Raw genomic sequence first — 26,332 nt, 5'->3', positions numbered from 1 at the left:
AATATACTATATCTAATTAAAAAACTATAAACTCTCAATGAGAATATTCTTGACTTTGGGCTCTACAAAATGGTGTCTGCTTATAAGTTATTAAAAATATATCATAAATAATTGTAAGAGTTATTGAAATGTTAGTTTTTTGAAATAATTATATTTCTTTACTAATTGGATACAAACTAGTCTAAAGCATTAATTTAATAGACATTTCCAATTGGAAAAGTGTGACACCATATATAACTTGGCTAGAATGAATTTATCTAGATCATATCTTTGAACAAAATTGATTTTTAGATAGAAATACTCAAATTTAGCCATTTTTGTTCAACCCTATGATATAGACTCTTAGGCATTGAGTTGGCAATCTCTAGTGGAGTTGTCTTGAATTTTTCCATCATGGCATTTATGGCCTCCTCCACTTGATTTTTCTCTTCTTTACCCAATTTATCAAAATTAATATGACCAAATCTTGACAGGTCTGCACTATTTCTAACATTTTCAAATAAATTATCAAGATTTGAAAGAGGATTATGACTCACCACCTTAAATTGGCCGTTGTCGTTTGATTCTATTTTCTCTTCATTAGTCTCCACTTGTGCTGCATACTTTCTTCTTAGTCTCTTTTTCTTTTGACCTCCTTCTTCAGTTTGTTTTGTCTTTTCCTTGGCCTTTTGTGTAGTTGCATGTGTGCTAGCTCTTGTAGTAGGTGTAGTGGGCTTAGCTTGGCTTGGTTTAACAATTTTCTTAGCCCTTGCCACAGGTTGTGCCTTGGCTTTCCTCTTCTTTCGCTTGGTAGGAGTAGGTGCTTCCTCAGCTTCTTCTCCCTAAACACTTTCAGTCTCCTCCTCTTCTTGATCTTCTCCCATGCCTTGTGTCAAAGCTAGAGGTGCTTGTGCTTGGGTTTCTTTTTCCTCTTCATCCTCTTCTTCTTCTTCTTATTCTTCATTGTCACCTTCTCCAAACTTAGCTTTCAACTTCTTTACTATCTTGGGTAAAAGTACAAAGTTGTGTCACCTTTCAGGCTGACTTATCAAAACAACTGAGTTTGAGTATTTCTTTCTATTTTTTTTTTAAAACATATGATCTAGATAAATTCATTCTAGATAAGTTATAGATGGTCTCACACTTTTCCAATTGGAAATGTCTATTAAATGCATGTTTTATACTAGTTTGTATCCAATTACTAAAGAAATAAAATTATTTCAGAAAAGTGGCATTTCAATAACTCTTAATATTTTTTTAATAACATATAAACACCATTTTATAGAGCTCAGAATCAAGAATATTTTCATGTAGAGTTTATAGTGTTTTAATTAGATATAGTATATTATAATTAAAAAATTCCACAATTACGTATTTTAACACTTGAAAAGATGTCGATTTTGAGAAAGAAAAAAATATTAAATCATATTAAAAAAAATCTAAAAATTATATGATGTTCTAAAGGAGAGAGTCCTCTTCTAGAATGTATAATTTTTCCCCTAGTTAGAATAAATTTGTTTTTAAAAATGTAGTGGTAGATGAAAACTATCAATTTCAGGTGAGTTGAAATTTTAATTTGTATAAAAGAGAAAATATAGGTCTAAAGCCAATTTTTAGTTTTGATTGTTCTAGATATATATGTTATTTATAACATAGTCTAAGATCAAAGGGAAATAAATTTATTTCCATATAGTTTTGTGGTGGGAACTAGACCCCTAATTTTCAGTGTTTTTCATTACCTAAAAATTTATCTATAAAATTTAAGAAAATATATCAATTCTTATTCCAAATAATTATTAAAAATTATAATCCTAAAATTCATCCATTTCTACACATTTAATTAGTTTACTTCATTTTCAAATTCAAAATAATAATACCAATTTTATGTCATTGAAGGTGAATAGTTATACTTTTTTTAGCCTTTTACTTTACAAAAGGGTGACACAGGATTGTGCTTTTACCCTCTTCTCCTTTTTCTTCAAAGCTGAAGAAGTTTTCAATTCCATGGCAATTTTGGACTTTACCATCTCATAATTTCCAAATACCTTTGCACTTTTATCTACCTCTTCTGATAGTAAGCCAATGATGGCTACAAAGGCCTCATCCACATTTATTTCATAACCAAGTGGTCTCAACCATCTTACTCTTAGTGTAGCAGCTTACACAAATATATAGTCAACATCCACAAGAAAACATACATCATTATAGTGTTTCTCAACTAAGGATACTGGTATTCTTAATCTTTCCTTCATTGACTTCTTGAAGTCTTCAAAATAGCTTGTCATTAGAGATTCAAAATTCTCTCCTAGCTACTCAATTTACTCACTAATCTGCACTCTACTGATCTTTTGGTTTTCCAACCCACAGTACCAAAGGAGGGGAATGTGTTTTGCACATAAAAGAATATACAAATCAAAATTGAACCAAATTTGCACAGTGCACTGTGCACTATGCACTCTTAGTTTTCCTAATTGCTCCAAGGTTCTCCATCAATTGTTGTAATTATAGTTCAACTAGATCATATGTATGATCTTTCTTTACAATCTTATATCCAACATCTACAGCTATATAGGGCACACTATTTAATCTACTAGATTGATAAAACTTGTGTAATATTACCCTTATAGCAAAATTAATAAGAGGATCAGTGGTTATATCTATTATCATACCTCTTTTGTTCCAGACAGCTCCAATGTTCTTCTCAATCCTTACTTAGAATCACTTCTCAGTGTCTTAGGCCAATCTAGGGTTGGGTAACCAATAACCTTATGGATTATTCTCTTAGTTATTTTAATAGGTCCATTGTCCAACCATAATGAACTGTCATGGATTTGACTAAGCACTATCCTCATCCACTCTGTCTTGAATACATTTGGAAAATCTAAGGTTCGTGTTAATCCCTTTCTTTCAACAATTTTGAATTCTTCCTTCAAAATACCATTATCACAAAGTTTTTTATATGCCTCCCTAATCTCCATGTCACCAATGCTACCAATCTTATAGTTATAGCATTTCCTTACATCTTGCACCATTATTACATTAAGCAGAATTATCGATAATGCACCAAAAGGGTCTTGCTTATACACAATGTTAGGAATGACTTTGAAAATAGGTTGCTTGACCTCATTACTTAATAAATGAACAATAAAAAATTCCTTCCCTTTTACATTCTTCAAACTAGACGCCATAATGAGCAACTAGGGTTTACTAAATTTTAAACTGCATAGCTCAGCTCTTGATAAATACCTTGTGAAATTTGACAAACTAGCATAGAATCGTTGCTTAGATCTTTTTGCAACTGCTTGGATGAATTTCTAGATCACCTTTTGCTCTGCTTGCTCTTTCTCAAAATTGAAATGATGAAAAATGAGCTAAAATTGATAAAATATCCTTTGAAACCCTTGCAATTAATGTTGAGTGCTTACATAGTTGTAAGCTCAACATTAACCAATTTTAGGCTCACTCGACATCCATTGACATTTCCATCACTCGACAACTACTAAGAGTTTCCAGATTGCTAGCTTGACATCTTCTAACTTCACTCGGCACACATGGAGAAAATTTCATGCTCGACAACAACATGAAAAAAACTTAAAGATTTATCTTGAATTTATAACAACATCTTGCACCTTTATCCATGATAATTTAGTCCTTCCAGTACTAGTTTCCTTTGGAACTGATGTGTGATATAGCTTTTAAATATTAGTCTCACATACCTTATGATTGCCTAGTTTAATGAGGTGTGATCACTAGATCCATTGGGTGAAGTGATCCCTTCTTCATTTAATGTGTTGCAATCATCTTTCTTTTTCCATGTCTTATTCATCTCATTTCTGATGTGTTCAACATCTACCTTGTCTTTGCCTTTATCAAATTCACAACTTGGTGCCTTTGACCTAGTTGGACAATACCTACTAATGTGACCAGTCTTCAAACAACTAAAACATGTGGTTTGACTTAACCACCTTTGATAGTTACCACTGAAGTGTGTCCTAATACAATTCTCAAGAAAAATGTCCATATTCTTGACAATAATGATAGCTACATATCTTGTATTATAATCCTAGCAATTATAAGAGTTGTCATTGTTCCTTACCTTTGTTTGCATGTTTGATGACCACATGGGTTTTGATCTATATTCAAAAGCTCTATGTCCATACTTCTGATAGTTGTAGCAATATCCTTCAAATTTTTGTGTATGCATGGTCCTAGTTATGCATTCATGTGCCTGATGACCTTGCTTATTGCACTTATGGTAGTGAACCATATTCTTAGGTTTAATATTCTGATTTGAAGTCTTGTTCCTACACACATTAGTAGTATGTCGTTTCTTACCACAATGATGAAAAGTAGGTTTGGAACTCTTACCTTTGTTGTTCCTTTTTTTTCTGCACTTTTGGATGATTCTCCTTCTTCAATGCTTGTGTAACCCAGTCCTAATGTATCATTATTGGATGTAGAGGATCTCAATAATTGCTCAAAGTATTTGATGGCTTCATTTGGTTTGTTGAAACTTTCAACCAATTTATTTTCTCTCTTTAGGTCACTCTGCAATTGTTTATTCTACAACTTTAATCTAGTTATCTCAATGTCCTTGACATTTAATTCATAGTTGACATTCATCATTTGACTTAGAGTATCCAATTGAATTTTGAAAATCTTGGTTAGTTCTGATGATTTCTCTTCCAGTCTGTTGGCCAAAACCTTTTTGTCTTTTTCAATCATGGCTTTGTCTTCCATGGCTTTCTTCTTTTGTTCAACCACTTCACATAGCAGTATAGCTTGTGATTCTTGCTCTAATTTGAGATTTTTGATTTCCTTAGCTTGGGCTCTATTCTTTTCCATTAGATCTGCAACAGTTGCATCAAATTCATTTGAGTATCCTTCTGCAAATAGCTTAGTGGTGTCTATCTCTATGTATTGTGTGTCGTTCTCCGGAATGGCAATCTCTTTCCCTCTCTTCAAAGAATTATTTAGATTTTCTCTTGCTTGATTGAGTTGATGTAGCATGACATGTATTTCAATCTCCTGGTTTTCAAGAGTCTTTCCCAACTTGTAGACTTCCATTTCAAGATCTTTCCTCAAAGCTATAAAGCTTTTCTTTCAGAGAACAAGGCTCTGATACTAATTGTTGGAAATACATATGAAAGGTAAACTTCGGAGGGGGAGAGGTGAATCAGTAGTTTAAACTTGGACCCATAAAAATTTCACCACACATCTATCTCAAACATTCAATGAGTAAACTAAAATAACATGTAAAACATATACATCTAAATTATCTAAACATGTAAGCATTCACACACATAACACCATATATGATTACCTAGAAACTCTCCAAGTGAGAAGGTAAAACTAGGGTGGGGATGGCACCCACCAATCTTCACTACTGCAATAATAAAGTGTATCTAATGAAGGTTACAATATTTTGATCATGAGTCATGATCCACCCTGTGAAAGGTCTACGTTGTTAAAGGCTTACAAAGACTATTAGGTCTCACCTTGTTAGAAGATTTCAACACCCTGTTAGTAGTGTGCCTTGTTTAAGGACTTTAACTCACAATTAAGTAAGCACCCTGTTAAAGGATTTCATACAGCCTATTAGGACTACTCTATTAAGAGATTTTGATTGAAATCGCCTGTTAGAATGTCTCAGCTTTGATCCTATGGTGAGTACTTGTTTTCTTGATAATAGGTTACCTCTTAACATTTGTCCTTTTGATCCTTCTCGATCAAATGTCTCTATGCTTTATACTTTTCTCTATCCTCTATTCTACTCTAGTTGATTTTGTAATTCAATCTCATTTCATAACTTCTAAGCCACCATGAATGTGTTTGTGCATACAAACTTCTCTCTTCGCTCCTTACATGCTCATTGATAGAGAGTTTAGGGTTTCGTCCTCCTTAAGAAGACTTAGTGACTTAGGGTTAGGTATGAATCTATGGCTAAGATTCATCCATTTTGTTGCTTAATCCTTCCCATTTTCTGATTGGTTGGATGTAATTTCATAGGGAATCCAACTTGAGATTCGTCTTTATGTCCAAAATATCAAAATTCAATTTTAAGTTGACTAAAAAATAGTTTACATAGTTGTTTGTGCCATTACAAACAAATATGTCAAAACTGTGTCACTAGACATTTGAAGTCTCTGATGTTCGGCATGTACTAATCCTTTTGCTATGACTCAACACCTACATTGCTCGGCATCCATTGTTTACTTGGCTCCTGTGTCACTCAACATATACTATTTTCTCAGCACTTAATTGACTCGATACATGAGTGGCTTGGCTTGGTCAATGATTTGCTCAACATATTTTACTTGTTTGGCATGAACTAAGTAAGTAACTTAAGTGTGTTGACACTCACTTATCAAAACTAATCTGAGATCGACAAATACATGTTTCTTGATTTAATGAGTTACAAATTTTGAATGTGAGAGAATTGAGCTTTGTATCAAATTCTCACATTTTTTTCTTCCATATTTAAATCTCTTCTCATCTACACTATGTTTATGGGTAGATGTTGGTGCCTTTGGTACTTTCTGGTCAAAAGCATATCATCATTTTAATTCATTTTAAACCATTCAAAGAGGGAGATGTACCTCTCAGTTCAGAGGAAAGTTATCAATTTAATAACTTCTCCAACTGTGAGTAGCATTTGTACTTCTATCTAGGCATCGTGAGTCATTATGTGTTGATCTTTTTGAAGTGCAAATCTATTTACAAACACCATATTTAACTAGGCATAAGGTGCATTTTATATCCTTATATATTGAAGTTTAAATCGATCTCACTTTAATCTAAAAAATTACTTTAAGAGGTTAAGAAATAAATATGAGACGTATTTGAACTAATTAAAAATTAATATTGTCACAAATAATGAAAAAACACATGAATAGATAAGACAATTTTAAATGTCAAAAAGATGAAAGTCACCCATAGAATGACCTACTCTCTAAGTTTCTACCCTTCAAAATGATTGGATGATGAATTCCTCCATTTTCAACCATCTCTTTTATTTCTTTATTATAAGATTGTTTCTAGACTATTGTTGTGGCATTGGATTAGAATGATTGACAATTTTTTTTTTCATTAACATGTTGGACCACATTCTTTATCTCTCATTAGCATGATAATAGCGATTTGTTTACATCATCAGTTCACTTTTCAGACCACACAAATGATCTATCATGATGATGATAATAGAATGTGAAATTTTGTGGCATCCAACCATATTGCATGATTCATCATAAGAATTGTAATTATTCCCTTTAATTCTTAATTATCATCCAATCAAATCTACGACATTAGGGGAAGAGACCCACGTTCAAAAATCATGATAGTTTTGTCATAGATACCCTCCAATTACCGCTCTTAAAAGAGCTCCAAAAAATGAAAAGACACGTACTAATAGTTGGAGACACATGTACTAATAGTTGATATTTTTTTTATAGCTTTTTTGGTTAGTGATTGACCAATTTGTGCACCACTATTGTGACATTTCATAATGACTACTAGGATGTTTAACTACAAGTATTGGTGTTTTCTTGGTGAGCGAGCGACTATTAGTGCATACATAGTAGGTATCATATAAGTCTTTTGAAATAACACTTCTTGATCACTTTGAGCTCCACTACAATTTCGATAGAGAGATCACTGAATACCCATAAGCCAAAACCAAAAGAGCACCAAATAATTGGCAAACTTCAACTTACAACTTAAGAATTTTGGATGCCCCAATACCCACTATTACTTTTTTTCCTCAATCTCTAAAACAATAGCAACCACAACTATCACCCGATATCATCAATTATATCTAAACTACCAATGTAGTTATTTGACCTCTAAATAGGACTTTTAGGGCTCGTTTGGTAAGCGGAATAGGAATACGTATTCTGGAATAAAACGTATTCCTGTTTTGCGTTTGGTTCAGCCAATATTTGATGAAAATTCGTGGACCCGAAAATTTATGTTTTTTAAAATTAAAAAAAATGAAATAAGAATACGTATTCCAATAACACCTATTTGGGTGGAATTGCAAAACTCTATTTTTGGACCAAAATTGGAATACTTATTCCTATTTTACTTTGTATTCCAATCCTGTTTTGGTGCATCCAAACAAGGAATTCAAAATTTTTGGAATACGTATTCCTATTCTGCCCACCAAATAGGCCCTTAGTAGGATGGGTAAAAATCTGTCAATGTTATAGGAGTGGTAGAGAAAGAGCAGCTTGATCCAAAGCACGTTAAAAGCAAGCTGATCTGGCTTCAAAAACAGTAAAAGTTCTACTACGCATGGCTTACTTTTTCAGAAGCAGCTTGTCTTATTAGTTGAAAATTCCCAAATGGTACGGAGGCATTAAAAATTCATGTGGTCCTCACTGCTTTTAGATCTCAATGGTAGACTAAGTTTTATTTGTTGATCTGACAAATCTATGAACGCGTACAAGACTAAGTTTTATTTGTTGATCTGACAAATCTATGAACGCGTACATTCATTTCACAGCTATTGGCTTCTAGGAAAGAATTCAGAGGATATGCATTGAATCATATCCTACCAATAGATTTTGCGCACCTTAGTTGCAGCATTGAAATCTGCAAAAGTTCTATTAAGCTCATGAACATCATGGTAGCAGTACAATTGTGGTGAAAGAGAAAGTGAATTATTGCTGTAGTGGGTACCCAATTCAGACATGAGTGCTAAAAGTAAAGCAGGAACATTGACACGATTGTACTTTTTAAGACCAGAATAAAATGTACATTTTGTCTGTATGGAAAAACCCTACCTCGGTTCCCAACAAAACAATTGTTTTTTCTGTAGAAACAGTGCAGTGGTACTGATAAATGTATACAACTTTCGCTCCACTTATTTCATTTCAACCCATTTCTCCAATAGCGGCAGCCTGTAGAACAAAGAAGAATTCCCGCTGTTAGAGCATTTGCAAACCATTTCCATCATTTATCAGGTACCCAATTTTGTCTACTCATGTCTGCTTATTTTTGTATGGTTACCGTTTTGGGTTTCTTTTGTTTCAGCAAAATAAGAAAGATCCAGTCGAGTGTGTTTTTCTTGCAAATGGAATGCAATCAAAATATATTAAATTCAATGGATTCAGAATAGCTTTATCTATAACAGTAATATCTTTTGTGAACAAAATGTACTGTTGAACAAATTTTAAAACATCAAAATTACAATGGATTTTTACAAAAGACTTAACATTTGTTCTTCACTATCTACATATCATATTCTGTAATTGAAGATCATTATATTTTCACAAGTTTTAAAAATAACTTTGACTCTATATTTTTTTTGTCTTAGTATATTTTGTCTTAGAAAGTAGGCAGCGCCGTCTTTTAGCACTGTTTCTCATGTTTGCTTTTCAAAATGACTTAAATTTGCTTGTATGATCCATGATTTAAAACTACTCTTCAATTTCAATTAGCTTCTATGATTTAAATGTGATCCTACCTAAAGCAGTTTACTTTGTTCTCTTAAGCTAAGGATTTCCATTTTTATATTTCTCGAGTCTATTAGCTGAATGATTGTATTGTAGATATATGATTTCAAGAGTTAATGATATTATTTTATATAATTTTTAGAAGTTCATTTCTTTACATTTCTATCGAGCTCCAGGCCCTGGATTATGAGAAACGAAGAAGTATTTGATTTTTTTGTTAGATATGCATAATAATTGTAGAAACGGGTTAAAGTATGGTAGAAAGCTAAAATAAGAACTCACAGATAAAACTAGCAGATGAGTTAATGTGTAGCAATGTATCTAGCAGATGAATAAGTGTGCGGCAGAGTATATATTCTGTCATAACTCTAACCTGGTATCTTATCATTTCTGTTTGGGTCACAAAGGCATGGACTTAAATGCAACATTCATATTAGGTGACAATCTATTGTTTGATTACTAAAGATATCAGTAATCGATCATTTTGTTATTTCTAAATTTGATTGATTTTTTTTTTTTAAATTAGTCCTGATCAATCATATATAGTGTGATCAGATTGATGATGAAAAATAACACACCATTAAAATCAGAAGTGTAGAACTAAATTTAATTTCTTAACATGATATATAATTCTAATTTCTTAGTAGAAGTGTAGAACTAAATTTAATTTCTTAACATGATATATAATTCTAATTTCTTAGTAGAATATTTGTAATGATATTTTCAATTATATTCTATGATCTATCATCATTACGTTTCTTTTCTTGTTTATTCATTTTAATAATAATTACTGAGATGCAGTCTACAATATTGGAAAATTCGTGTTTATTCATTCTATTTATAGATCACTGAAGTGCATTGAAAAATACAGATATAATATAATCCTCAAATGTTCAAACTAATATCATAAACTTCAAAAGTTTCATGTTTATAAATATTCTAGTTACTTGATTCTGCTATATAATTAAAAAGGAAGTTTTTTAAGCTTCTGAAATTTCTGTTTCAAACATATTAAATAGACGATGAATCTTTCAGACAATTTTAATGTAGAATTTTTTAAAATATTCTAGTTGCAGCTATATATTTGAAAGGAAGATTTCTTGGCTTCTAAAATTCCTATTTTTATTAATATGTTCAGCTATATATTTGAAAGGAAGATTTCTTGGCTTCTAAAATTCCTATTTTTATTAAAGTAAACATATTAAGTAGAAGATGAATCTTTCAGACAATTTCAATGAAATTTTAACCAGATCTTAACAACTAAGATGATCATTTAATTCATATTATTTTTATTAAAGTAAACATATTAAATAGAAGATGAATCTTTCAAACAATTTCAATGTAGAATTTTTAACCAGATCTTAACAACCAAGATGATCATTTAATTCATATTATTTATTTTCTAGTTTGTTAGATTAAGATATTTTGGATATTTATATTACTTCTCACTTTTATCCTTTATATACAAAATTATTTTTACAACTGAAAATGTGTATTGAGGGGTGGGAATATGTGTGTGAGAGAAAAGGTTAATTAAATAGAGTTGTTTTTGGCAAATAGATCAACATGGATAAATTTAGAGTATTAATTGGCATGTTTTAAAATTAGTTAGTAGGGTTTTTTGTATTGTGGAATTTAAATTTGCATGATTGATAGTTGTGTTGGATTACAAAAAATAAATTCAAAAATTCAATCCATGATTAGAAGACTAAGAAGATAAAGCCTAAGAATTGGGAGCTTGGGACAAAATTGCAATGGTGGTCCTATTAGATGTCTATGATTTGATTGAAAGCCAATTTGAGCTTCTCAATTTGAGAGAAGCATATACTTGGTGCTATCTAACTTTATAAAAAGATTGGTGTTGCTAATAAGCATCATGGTACATCCTAAGAAAGACTTCAAAGTATGCTCAACCCTTTTGTGTCTTTGCTTAAGTGAAAAAGTTGAGTCAATAGAAAAGAGATAAAATGATAACAAAGGATTTTTTTTTTAGTGTAGATAAAGGTCATCCTTGTAAACCTACAAAATATTAGAAATTCTTGTTGATTTAATTTTAAAAATGATCTAGGGCTGATTCGCACTACAAATTAGTTAATGTTAGAAGGATTTCCTCAAAATATAAACTTGTATACCTTTATTAGTTCTAAATGGTACTCCTTAAGAATATGAAAGATAAGAAACAATTTGTAAACATATTCAAGGGCAATGAGCGAAGTGATTGGGGAAAGCATGGCATATACACTTGATTGAATTAAGAGAAGCATAATTCATATCAAACCATTATAGCATATAGATAACGTATTAAGATTTCTCTAAATGTTTTAAAAATGAATTTTTACTCATAAGAAGATACTAAAAATGATTTTAAACATAAAATGACATCTCCATTACTATTAGAGTTGTTAAGTATGAAGTATTAACTAATTTGATAGAATATGAGCCAACACATTATGGACTAAGGGTATGGGAAGGAGAGAAGGAGACGAAAAATTTTATTCACTCATGAAAAATTATCATTATTCACCTCACAAATAAATCATCAATTGATTGTCAGTCAAGTAATATAAAAAATCAATATAATGATCTATACTAGTGAGTCATCATCATTAAGAGAAATACCTTAATAAATTTTGTTTAAGCTAACATTTTTTTCATAAGAACATAAATCATCAATAGATAATCAGCTAAAGAATAATAAAAAATAAATTTCATGACCCACACAAGTGAAATCATCATCATCATCATCATCATCACCATCACCATCATTAAGAAACACATTTTTAAACAAATACATAAAGGTGTAATATAATCATTATGTAGTCAAATAAGGTGTAACATCATATTCATAAATGTAGAAATGGGAGAAACAAATTTAATTACAATCAAAACAATGCTACCTAAGTGCATGAAAGAAGGTATAATTGTCATGAATCATAATTTATGAAGACTCGTAAACAAATTGAAGTTGTATGCATGATGATGTGTAAGATGTGCATGACTCAGATTTCTAGGAAGACGAAGTACATAATTCATAGATATCATATCTCATAAAAGAGGTGTCATCATCATAAAGCATAATGGTAATGGTAAGGGTGATGAAAAAATTTAGGATAAGGATAAGGTTTCCATGACTATGATCTACTAAGTTGAAGTATGCAACCACTAAGGATATGAAATATAAAATAATAAATTTTATATTTTATATAAAATCAAAAATATTGACAAACATTTCTTTAGTATCTTTTGACAAGAGGATTTGGTATTTAGATACAACATAAATACATGTTTTATAATGCAAAGCTATGAATTGATATAGGAAATATTCCTTTAAATACATACCTTGAACACATAACTCAAAGCCTTAAAGCAACTTCTTAAGACCATTTAAATACATTTACGAGTCTTGTAATTGTATAAATGTAGACACCTTGGAATTAAAGACGTGTATACACTTAGTTAATTCTAAAATGAGTCCATAAGAACATAACAATATGCACAAAGGAAGAATAAAAGTATTAGAATAGGACTTTTTAATCTATAATTAAATTCTTATTTTAAAAAAATAAGTCTTTTAAAATAAATCATTATACATAGATTCTTTTTTTCTAAATTTATTATTGATTAAATATTACTTTTGAATTTTATATTTATTTATTATATTAAATATAATATGACCTCTTTTTATATGATATTTTTGTACAAAAGTTGTACTAAAAGACATATAATAATTTTATATGGTGAAACTTTAAAACTTCTAAAATATTTTTAAATGCAATTGATTTGTAATCCTTATATTTTTAGTGTTATATGCATACATAATGATTTTTGTGATTATCATATGCAATCATACCTTGAACTTTAAAAAACATAGATTAGACATTAAAGCATTTAATTATTAACTAGACATAATAGAAGTTAACTTTGTGTGTGTATATGACCTCTCTTTGTCAGATTTTTTTTGCATAAAAGTTATACTAAAAGACAATATAATAGTATTTTATAGTGAAACTTTCAAGCTTTATATACTTATTTTGTCTAAAATATTTTCAAATGCAATTGATTTGTAATCCTTATATTTGTTGTGTTACATGTATACATAATGATTTTTGTGATTATCATATGCAATCATACTTTGAAATTTAAAAAAATAGATTAGGCATAGAAGAATTTAATTGCATAGATGAACTTAATTATTAATTAGACATAATATAAGTTAACTAAATTAAATAAAGTACTTATCATTTAAAAAATATTAAATGAATTTTAATGGTATATCTAGGGGAGGAATGAAATTTTATATATATATATATATATATATATATATATATATATATATATATATATATATATATATATATATATATATATATATATATATATATATATATATATATATATATATATATATATATATATATAGCTTCACCATAGAAAACTATTATATGCCTTTTATTATAACTTTTGTACAGAAATATCTTATAAAGAGAGTTCATAAGTGTTCGTATACACACACACATTTATGACCTCTCTTTATAAGATATTTTTGTACAAAAGTATTATTAAAAGGCATAGAATAGTTTTCCATGTTGAAACTTTCAAGCTTCATATACTTATTCTATTTAAAATATTTTCAAATGCAATTGATTTGTAATCCTTATATTTGTTTTGTTACATGTATACATAATGATTTTTGTGATTATCGTATGTAATCATACCTTGAACTTTAAAAAAAAAAAGATTAGGCATAGAAGAATTTAATTATTAATTAGACATAATAGAAGTTAACTAACTAAAGTAATTATCATTTAAAAAAATATTTAATGAGTTTTAATGGTATGTCTAGGGGAGACATGTCATTAATTTAATTGTATAAATTAGTTAGAGATTCAAGTTATATTATATAATATTTTTAAGGAAGATTTCCGTGAGCTTCGAATAAAGATTTTTAAGAAAGAAATATAGAGAGGTTGAAATTAAAATTAGAGTACAATAACTATATATTTGAATAAAATATTTTTCAAAGTCTAAAAAACATCTAATCATGTGATGGTACATCAACACATCAAGCAAAAATGACTTAGTGCACAATTATGGGTCTCACTTTTGTGGGGTTTCCTTAGATATCTTGTCAAAAACATGTTGATGTAGCTTCACATTTAATGATGTATCCTTGAAATCTTAGTTTATTTGTAGGGGATTTACCAAGTAAGATACATGAAAAAATTGGGAGCAATTTCAAATTTCTGCATAGGATTTTGAGAAGAGAAAACTTAGGGTGTGCTCAACAACTAATGATATGTAAAAGGCCATTAATAAATATATCAATATACCACAACTACCTACATATACCCCTACAATGCATTTTTTTAATGACTATTAGCACATTTGTGTATAAGTATTTGACAACTTTTGAATGACTACAATTAAATTTTGTGCATCAAAACTAGCATTTTTATATGTGGTTATAGTGCACAATTATTGTGCCATCTTTAAATTGGTATCAAGTGACACTTTAAATTGACTAGAGTTTTATAGTGCATGCATAATAGATCCCATAATGTGTGTTGTTACTATCCCAAAGACAAAACAATAGCTACAAGTTTTTAAGTCATTTATAAAGATAAACAAAATAATTAAATTAAAATATGATGGACCATTTAATACTTGTAGACACAAAGCTAGCTATGATGACTGCTATGATACTTTAAGATTGTAGTCTTATAGATCGGATTTCTTCAAATATTTCAACAAGTTTTGTTGATAAATGATTAATTATTCTATAAGTAATTGGATTTCATAAAATAAATATACTTAGTTTGCAAATCTCAATTAAACATAAACAATGGAAAAGTTATATGATTATCTTTTATAAATTAATTTTGGGTCATAAGAAGATATGAACACAATGTTAAATCCTTAATTTTTTAATGATCTCACTATGACTTTAAAACATATTGCATAGATACTATGGCCTACTATGGCCGACTATGGCCCCTTCTATTACAAGATAAAAACTTGTGAGCAAAATGGGTGGGTGAGCAAGTGAGAGAGAGACTAGGGTCTTAAGCGGCAATAGTGATCTACATACAGAAGTTGAAATGGACAAAGAACGGATGGGTCTTGCTTGTATTTTCTCAGCAATGATAAATGTCTTTGCTGCTATAGATGGGGGGTTTGGTGCCCTACTTTATTTTCTTTTTCAAGTTCATTCTATGTGGGGGATGGTGGCCCTTGTTGTCGCTTATTGTGCACCAATGATATACTTTGCAAAGGAGATTTCTCTCTAGTTTTTGTGATCTTGGCGAGGATGTTTTTGCCTTCAATAGTTTTTGCCCTACTTCTTTAGGGGTTTCAATGTTTGATGCATTTGCTACATGTATGATGCATCTACTAGTGGGGCTTTTCCCTTGGCCTATTTGCATCTCTGGTATTTTGGGGGTGAGGGGAGGCTCCATCTCTTGTGTTCTCTCCTCTTTTTGATGCCTTCCTATTGGTACTTGAGGGTCTCTCTCTATTTTTTGGAATAGGTGCTTGGGTATGAGGAAAGCCTTTTGGGTTTTGGTTGCATAATGCTCTTAATTTATGGTTGCAAAGTGTTACCTTGTGGTTGTGGTTTGGGGATTGGTTAGCCCTATTTGAGGGAGAAGGGTTCCTTTCTATTGGTGATGGCTATTGTCTTTCCCACTATGTCTCTTGCCATGTATTGTTGGGTGCTAAGGGGGGCTGCCAAGCTTTTGCTAGAGGTCTTCTTTATGCCCTGTGGTTTTTTTTCTTGAATTGAAACCTTGGTTGGGATTTTCTCTAAGAGAGTTAGACATTACCCTTTGTGGGTTTCTCATGCCTCACTATTACCTTGCAAGGTTGTGCCTTTTCAGATATTGGGATTTTTGCCTTTGGTGGTGTTTGGCTACTTGTGGCGATGTTGGATCCTTTTTGAAGATTAATCTAGCGACACCATGAAGCCTTTTAGTGGCTTCTTTGCTAATCTTCCAGGCTGCTATTGTGTCAAGGTGGAGCTTGGCCCTCTTAAGGATGGCGATGTCCTTTTTCTTTGACAACATCTTGGTGGTTGTTTCTCTGGTTGTGTCTTGTTTGGAAATCTAAAGCGGGTTTGCTATTGCAAGAATGTTGGCCAAGGAAGTTTGGTGGGGATGGAGAAATTTTTGGGTGTTGGTGTTTTTGCATGAGAGAGATTTTGTTTCTCCACTCCCTTGATCGAAAGCTGGTGGTGATTCCTTTTGGAAAAAGTTTTTTGAGTTCTATAGGGTTCTTTATTCTCATAGACCTTGTTTGGTTTCTTATACCTATAATGTTATGTTTAGAGGTTGGTTTCTCTTTTTGGCTTGGTCTTTTTCTGGGTTGTTATTGATTGATATCAAGTTTTTTCTTTGAGTTTTGTTATTTTTAGTTGCTTTGTGGTGGTTGTGAAGGATGCTATTAACTTTAAAGGACACTTGTTGGTTTGTTGTTGTTTTTGGTTGGGAAGCCATGGTAGTTTTGGCAAGTTTGGTAGATTAAGGATCCTTAAAGGTGTGGAATCTTTTTGAATATCCTTCAAGGTTTTGGGTTCCCTTCAAAACCCTCGAGCTAGGCTATGGGAGCTTGTTTCCTTAGCTTAGCTTTCATTCCCTATACTTTTGTAAGGAGTTTATCATTGTAACACGTCTTAGGTCCCTGCCAATCCCTTCCTTCTTAATCAAAACAACTTAAAATTGGAACAAACAAGCTAGGTTGATCAAAATAGAGGAAACTTTGAAGAATTATAAATTGAAGGAATCTTGAATGGAAGGTTTGGAAAAATAAAATAAGATAAATAAATATAACACACATACACACAGACACAGACACACAGACACACACGCACACACACACACACACACACACACACACACACACACACACATGCAGACACATGCAGACCTATGCATGCACACACACACACACACACGCGCGCGCGCGCATGTGCACACACAGTATATTTATTATATATTAATGAATAAACATTATAAGATGCACTTTTATGGTTTGATTTCATTTTACTAAATGATGGAATATTCAAATATTTTTAACAAATAAAAATTATAGAACTCTAATTGAAATGTGTCATCATAATATAATTGTCTTAAAAAATTTCTTCTTAGAAGTAAATATCAAACTATATTGAATAATAATGAAATATTAGATTTTGTCATTGATAATATAAACTAACATATTTATAATAGAAAATCTAAGTAAAATGCGCTAAAAAATATCATTGTAGATAGTACTATATTGTTATTATTTTTAATAATTAAATATCATTTAGTGAAGTACATTTAGTTGTATTATATTGATAATAATTAATTATATAATATAAATAAATATCATTTTAGTTTTTAACAATTAGTTTAAACATCTTTATCTATATTTTAAAAAAAAAATTACACATAACGTAATATTTTTTAATATTAATACAATAATTAAAGATATTTTTTAATTAAAACAATTTTTTAGTGATATAAATAATTTTTAAATTTTAATTCAAAAAAAGGTTGTTATATTTGATTTTATAGACTTTTATTTTTACAAGTAATATAAAATAAATTTTAATATTGATAAAACATTTACAATTTAAAAATAATTAAAAATAAATAAATAAATGAGTAATTAGATTCAATATAATAGATAAACGATTCATTTTTAATTTTTTTATAACATAATAAAAAAGTACCATGCTGTTATGATTACAACTCCTAACATAACAATTAACAAATATTCTCTCAATAATCATAATACTTAACATATATTAATAATCAAATATTGAAAGAAAGAGCCTCCAAAGTATTGGTAAATTGTGAGACTCTCATTAGAAACTGCATTTTTTTACTATAATTATATTCAAAATATCTTAAAATATTATGATTTTCTATATATTCTAAAAATTTATATAAAATTTTGAAGTTGACTATGTTAGTCATTCTCTAACTAATTCAACAATATAAATATATGGTTACTTTATAGTTGATTTTTTGTATCATTCTTTAATTTTTATGATTAATTTATAATTTATAATTTTTTTTTTTTTTTGTTTAACTTTCAAGGATGAGTTCAAGTTGCAACAGGCATGCCAACACTCCAAACCGAAATTGCAATGAGGTATGTATTAAACATGATTTTTTATTATATATTTATAATGATTTAAAATCTAATTTCAATTGAAAAATTAGGAAAAATATTTCAATATTTGAATATTTTTGTAAGGTGCTGGAAATTAATTTTTTCTTTTGTCATATATTTTCAAAAGGATGTGAATGATGTTCTTTAGGTAGGTGTACTTTTACTTATGATTGTGGTTCTAAAATAATATTAATCAATCATATCTAAGGTTAACCCAAACTAATCTTGAAATAATTAAAAACTATTATAGTTCATTCTAATAGTATGACAACAAAGTGGGAACACAAACTTAAGAAAACTAGACATAAGAGGAAATAATATTGTTCTGGAATATATGCATCCATGGTTGATCTTTAATAGTAGTTGAGAAACCAAAAAATTCATACTATTATTTAGATCCTCAATGTTAATTATATTGGAATTGAGTCAACAACTTGGTCGTTCAAAGTTAAAAGTCAAGCCTTCAAAGGAGTAAATTTTAAAAATTCTCATAAGCATTCTCTTTAAGTAAAATATTATGTGAGAGTAAGGTAGAGAGAACCAAAAAAAAGTGAGATAAAATAGTAAAGTAGTTGATAAATCAAAATACACTACGCATTGGACAAAAAAAAGCAAAAACAATCATCTTGCTATATGGGAATACATCATTACTTTATTAAAAGGAAAATATTATGGTGAAATAAATAAAAGAATACACGTTGCAAACTAATTAGCCCCATTTTAAAACCATCTTTGCTTATGAAAGTAAAATTTGTCAACACAATTTATATTTGGACAATCCAAGTGTAAAAAGAACATTTACTTGAATAAAAGTATTCCGATTTGAATCATCTACTTATTCATATTGTGGTATTTTCTTTTTAAATTGTTTACAAATGATCTATGCTCTATTATATCATATCATCATTTATTGTACTTCTAAAATTAGAATTGTACTTTTACTTTGATCATCTAAGAAATTTTTTTGGCATCTAATCTATTTACAAAGTTGCAAAGTTACCTATTTGCATTAGTATATTTTGGATCAAATTAAAAGATACCTAAATCAATTTTTACACACTTCTAAAGTTCCCTATCTAAATTTATAATTTTAGATCCATTTCCTCATCAACTTCATTGCAAATATTTTCATTGGCAAGGACTTGATAATCCATAACATGTACCAAAAAATAGGGGTATTATTACGAATTTATTTTATTTTCTTGGTCAACACAAACTAAGATTTCTATAGCATTCTTTCTTATAGATAGCTTTCTATATTTTATCATCATTACTTCAATAGTTACTAGTACTTGCCGGTAGGCTAAGTTCTCTTGTATCACTTTTTGAAAAACTATACTTAAATAGTGATTAAAATCATATCTATCAACCAATTAGAATTGTCCTTTTTCTTATTTCTTATACGTTTCATATTTTATATCATAAATTGATAATTTTTTAAGCTTATAATACTAAGAAATGAATTATTTTTCATTTGATTGACAAGATCATTTGAGGTCTTACTTTGAGAATTTAATGGTTCATTCCATATTGCTTGATTTTTGACAGATATTTTGTATGTATAAATAAAACTTTGAATAATTTTAAATATTACTTCAAAGTTAGAAACTAATTAACATTTCAATAAGTTCTGTAATAACCCCAACCATTATAACTTTGTGAAACACCAAATCCTTCTCAAATTAAATTGTTTGACATTTTGTCAAACACTTTGCAAGCAAGAGATATATTACATATCTAAGTTCTGATTGCTTTCTAAATGCCAAACGTTAATAAAATATGCTTGCAAAGAAGACACCAAACATCTAACAATAAAGATGCAATTGTTTTTGTATAACACTAATTGCAAATAGGAAAATATGCATATACATCAATAAGACATTAGGGCAACAAATTCTAATATAAAACTCTGATATAAATTAGATTACAACAGATTTTACAAACCCTACCAGTGCCCTAAATATCTACTCTCAAACAATGCAAAATATAGTAGATAAAAACCTAGAATTGCTCCAAAAATATGAATTTTCTTGTAGCAAATCACTGTAGTGACGACACTGTAGCAGCAAACAATAAATGTATTCTCCAATTTAAGCACAAATAGAACTCTAGAATTAAGCTCTCTTGAATACCAAATTCAGTGGATATTTTACTAGCTCAAATGGTTGCAACACTGAAGAGTTGACGTTCTCCAATGGTTGATTGAAATTAGAAACCTTAGTTTCTTCTCCCAAGTTCTTATCAAATGCAATTCACAATAATCAGATGATTAACAAGTAAGCTCTCACCTCTATTTATTCTTTTCCTTCACCCTTCTAGAAGGAAATAAAATATTATTTAATTGCATTCTCTAGAAACTTCCCCCTTTCCAATACAATAATTAGTTGTGTTTCTAGAAAATGCACCCTCTAGAAGCTTCTCCCTTGCAATACAATAGTTAATTGTGCTTATGGAAAATTAAATTAATTAAATATAATTTCACCTTTTAATTTTGATTTATTTAATGACTTTATAAGAAATTAATTTAATCAATTTCTTCTTATTTCTCCACTTAGCCTTTGGAGAATGTAAAGGCTAAGAACTCCACTGAGATGCTAAAAGGATGGAGACATTACAGCCCGCCCTCCCTAAAATTGCTTTTCCTCAAACAACTTCAAGTTTAGATGCTGCAAAACCTCCTCATTCTCTCATGTTACATCCTCTATTGGCAGGTCCTTCCATTTCACCAAATACTCCCTTATAGTACATTGCCTCAAGTTCCTTTCCCTAAAATCAATGATAGCCTTTGGCACCAATACCAATTTTCTCTCATCATTCAAGGGTGGAAGCATTGTAGAAGGAACAATATGATGTCCTAACACCTTCTTGAGGCATGACACATGAAAATGTTGTGCACCTTGCTCTCCGCCGGAAAATCTAACTCATAAGCCACCTCTCCCACTTTCATGATAATCCTGAATAGACCATAGTATCATGGCTTAAGTTTCTCAGCACCACTCTTTTTGAGAGTGGATTGATGGTAAGGCTACAACATAAAATACACCATATCTCCAACCTCAAAAGTCCGCTCAATCCTCATACGATCTGCATATTGCTTCTATTGATTATGTGCCTTGGTTATATTATCCTTGAGATTCTTAACAATGTCTTGACTCTCCTGTAACAAATCACCTGCATTAGGCACTCTTTTATCACTCAAAAGTAGATCCATAAAATTGGGTGCCTCATACCCATATAGGGCCATAAAGGGTGACATCTAAATAGACATGTGATAAGTGGTGTTGTAGCAATACTTATAGAGATAAATCCACTTTACCCATGCCTTCTGTTGCCCTGCTATATAATTTCTGAGATATCCCTCCACCCATTTATTTAGTATCTTCATCTGACTATCTATATGAGGGTGGTAGCTAGTACTCAGAGTGAGCCTTTTCCCACACAACTTGAATGGCTCCTACCAAAACTGACTCATAAACCTGCTGTCTCTGTCACTCACAATGCTCTGAGGTAAGCCATGCAATCTGAATATCTCCTTAAATAACAACTTTGCCACCTATGTAGCAAGATATTTAGTAGTGATCGAAAAGAAGTGTGCAAACTTCGTAAGGCGATCCACAACCACATATATGCAGTCCTTGCCTTGGGCTCTAGGCAGTCCTATGATGAAGTCCATAGATAAACACTCTCACTTCCTATCAGGAATCAGAAGTGGCTGAAGTAACCGGTTGGATAGGAGTGTTGCTACTTATTCTTCTAGTAGGTGGGACACTCCCTAACACACTGAAGTACCTCTACTTTAAGCCCTTTCCATGTGAACAAGAATCAGAAGTGGCTGAAGTAAACCGATTGGATAGGAGTGTTCCTACTTATTCTGCTGGTAGGTGGGACACTCCCTAACATGTTGAAGTACCTCTATTTTGAGCCCTTTCCATGTGAAGCACTCTCTAATCTACTAGTATGTCTTGTAGAAACTAGGATGTCTTACCATAGGCGAATCATGAAAAGATTTTAAAACATTCTACTCATTTTTGAGCCTGGAACCAAATATATTCGCCCTTTATAAATGATGAACTCATTTACAAGGGTGTATCTTTTGTCTTGAATAGTTCCATCTATGAATCTAGTTGTCCATGCATCCTTTGCATATTCTGCAAGGATCAAGTGTCTCCAATCCTACGATATATCTATCAATAAGCTCAATTGGGGCCTACATGATAAAGCATTAGCAACTACATTATGTGTCCCCTTAAAATATGTAATATCAAAGTCATAGGACTGTAACTTGCTCACCCACTTCGGCTACCTATAATTGAGATCCTGCTGCTCCAAAAAGTGTTTTAAGCTATTAAGGTCGATCATGATACAAAATTTGCTACCTACCAAATATTGCTTGAATTTAGCCAAGGCATGCATAATGGCTAACATCTCCTTATCATATATGCTGAAGCTCTGCTTTGGCCCTCTTAATTTTCTACTCCCATAAGCAATAGGGTGCTTCTCTTGCATAAGCACTACTCCAATGCCCTCTCCAAAAGAATCACAATGTTGCTCAAAAGGTTTGCTGAAATCTGGTAACACTAACACTGGACAGGAAGTCATCAACTCCTCAAAATTCTCAAAACACTCCTGTGCCTCAAGAGTCTAGAAGAAAGCTCCCTTTCTCATCAAATCTGTCAAGGGTACTGCATGCCTAGAATATCCATCCAAAAACCTCCTGTAGAAACCAATAATCCTAGAAAACCCCTTAACTATGTAAGGTTCACTAGTAAAGGCCACTCCACAATGGCATGAATCTTTTTAGGATCCATGCGTACACCTTCTACACTAATGATGTGACCCAAATACAACAAATTTGTCCTACCCAAATCACATTTTGATTCCTTTGTATACAAGGACTCTCTGCCCAATATATCCAACATTGTCTCAAGGTGAACCAAGTGCTCCTCCCAAGATCTACTGTACACCAAGATATCATCAAAGAAGACAAGTACAAATTTCCTCAACTAAGGATGGAAAACCCTATTCATCGTTGCCTGAAAAGTAGCAGGTGCATTAATTAGCCCATGACATAACTACAAACTCAAAATGGCCACAATGACATCTTAAGGTTGTCTTCTCGATGTCCTACTCTCTAACTCCGATCTGGTGATAACCTGATCTCTAATCTATCTTTGAGAAGAAGCAAGCTTCATGAAGCTCATATATCAACTCATTGATCCTAGGAATGGGGTACCTATTTTTAATTGTCTTCCTATTAAGCACCATGTAATCAATGCACATCCTTAATGTCCCATCCTACTTCTTCACCAACATCACTAAAGAAGAAAAAGGAGACTTACTTGGTCTAATGTGGCCTATAGCAAGTAACTCCTTTATGGTTTTTTTAATTTCATCCTTCAACCTCTTCAAATGCCTATAGGGTGTAATCACGATGGGTTTAGCCCCCTCCTCTAACTCAATGATGTGCTCAATATCCCTATCTAGTGGTTTACCTGGTGGAATGTCATTGAACACCATAAAGTGTTTAACTCTAAGCTTATGAATATCAAGAGGATATTCAGTCTATTGTTGTCCCTCCTGTGATGGCATTAACACACACTCTACTGCCCACTCTACTTGATCATTTCAAATCAATCTAGCCATCCTCTAGAAAGAAACCATTCTAAAATCACTGTCCCTACTTTAAACCTCATCTCCATCTCCTTGAGATTAAGAGTGAACTCACCAATATCATGCAACCAACTCATCCCAAGGACTATATTTTTGTATCTCCCATAGGCACAACATAAAAATATACCTTAAAGGCATAATTATTAACTTCCAAAGGGAGTCTAGTGATATTACAATCACAATTGAGCACATAGCCATCAACTACCCTCACTTTAATTCACCCAAACTCCTCTGTTTGTATGCCATGCTTCTCCACCAACCTAGCATAAATGAAATTATGAGTTGCACCATTATCAACCAAATTTATAACCCGATGTCCAACAAGTACTCCTCTCATTTGAAATGATCCTTCCTACTTAATACTAGTGAGACAGGCTTCTCTAAGTTGCTCATCTCCTTCCGCGGACTCCACTTTAGACAAGTTTTCAGCCTTGTCTTCCTTTTTTTCACCATCTATTTGCTCCATATCAGACTGCTGGTCTAAATTATCTAATTCTAATTCCTCATAGTATGCCCACATAACTTTGTTAGCTTCAACCCTTTGGTCTAAGAGGACAATCATGGTTTGCATCATAGGGTCCCTTACAGTAGAAACATGATTTTTTCTTCCTCAAATCATTTAATGTTTTCCTATCAAAAAGGTGTTGGAGTTTTATCTTTAGAATCATTTAAAAAATCAATCCTTTCTGATTTTTAATAAAATGGTTTGTTATCCTTACTAGAAGATGCTCCTTTGGACTGAAATTTGTTTGTTGGGACTGCATGTTCTATACTTCTTGCCTTGTTCATAACTTCCTGTAAAGAAATGAGATCAAATGCCTTTATCCAACCTCTCAGTGGTTCAGATAGGTCCTCAATGAAAAGAACTATCAATCTACACTTTGAAATGTTTGGCACCATGACTACCAATTGCTGAAATTCACCAATGAAATACTCCAATTTGCTTGTTTGTTTCAGCTGTGCTAATTCTCGAAAGTAAACCTTTGAATCTTTCTTGTCAAATCTTTCAACCAACCTATCCATGAAGTCTTGGTACTTTGTCACCTAATTATGCTGAAGTGTTACAATACCATGGTACCACCAATTATGTGTTACTCCCTCCAAATGCAAAGTGGCGTATTTGATAGCTTCAATCTCCATCATTAGCCTCAGTGCCAAGAATGTGTCAAGCTTACGAATCCAAACTTGAGCTGTTATCTTACCACTCACATCAAATGTAGGCATAATAAGCTTTCATGTAGCTCTCTTCAGCTCACTATTTTGACCCCTAGGCCCCCTATCCTATCTGAGTGACTTGTAATGTTCTCTCCTCTGATTTACAAAGTGTTCAAAGGTCATCCTCTCCTGAACCTTTGGTGCCGATAATTCCCATTCATCATTTGCAGCCATAATGATATCTGCAAATGTCTCATCCTCAACTTCCTTTGTTGGTTCATGTATTGGTTCCTCTCTAAAAAAAGTAGGACATGTGAGCCTGTCTACTATTCTGGAAAGAGTTCTATGAGTTCTAGGTTATCCCATTGCACTCCTCTTATCCCCTTGTTCCAAATTTCGTCTGTCCTGTGGGTTCATGCGCTCAACCATGGTGGTGAGTGCCTGCAAAGCCTGAGCCATTTGCTCTTGTCTTATAACCATTTCTCTGAAAAATTCTCTTATTTCCTGATCCTCATTCCTATTGACTCTTGGTGGGCTATGCTCTTGCCTGTCACCCATGGTGTCTGGCTGCTTGATAAAATCTTGTCCACTGTCAAACAAGGCTTGCCTAATAGTGAAAAATTTGTGAGAGCCAACCCTAGGCAGTTTGTGATTGCTAAACCTTTAGGATGGTAGGATTTAGCTTTGATACTAATGTAATAACCCCAATTGGTTATAACTTCATGAAACACCAAATCCTTCTCAAATTCAACTGTTTGACATTTTATCAAATACTTTGCAAGCAAGAGATATATTACATATCTAAATTCTGATTGCTTTCTAAATGCCAAACTTTAATAAAATATGCTTGCAAAAAAGACACCAAACATCTAACAAGGAAGATGCAATTATTTTTGTATAACACTGATTACAAATAG

General features: G+C 31.5%; 1 long non-coding RNA gene across 1 annotated transcript in view; it reads left to right on the top strand.

Moving 5' to 3' along the window:
- Positions 1-8,824: 8,824 nt before the first annotated feature.
- Positions 8,825-26,332, top strand: part of LOC149533947 (uncharacterized) — a 99,132-nt gene continuing 81,624 nt past the window's right edge. Inside the window, exons 1-2 of the long non-coding RNA XR_016357976.1 lie at positions 8,825-8,942; positions 18,515-18,569. This is a non-coding gene — a long non-coding RNA (uncharacterized LOC149533947). The remainder of the gene's footprint in view (positions 8,943-18,514; positions 18,570-26,332) is intronic.

Source organism: Cupressus sempervirens, chromosome 10 (genome assembly GCF_028749045.1).
Source record: "Cupressus sempervirens isolate cs-2001-9-10 chromosome 10, ASM2874904v1, whole genome shotgun sequence".
NCBI classification, from domain to species: Eukaryota; Viridiplantae; Streptophyta; class Pinopsida; order Cupressales; family Cupressaceae; genus Cupressus; species Cupressus sempervirens.
This window is presented reverse-complemented; position numbering and strand designations above follow the sequence as displayed.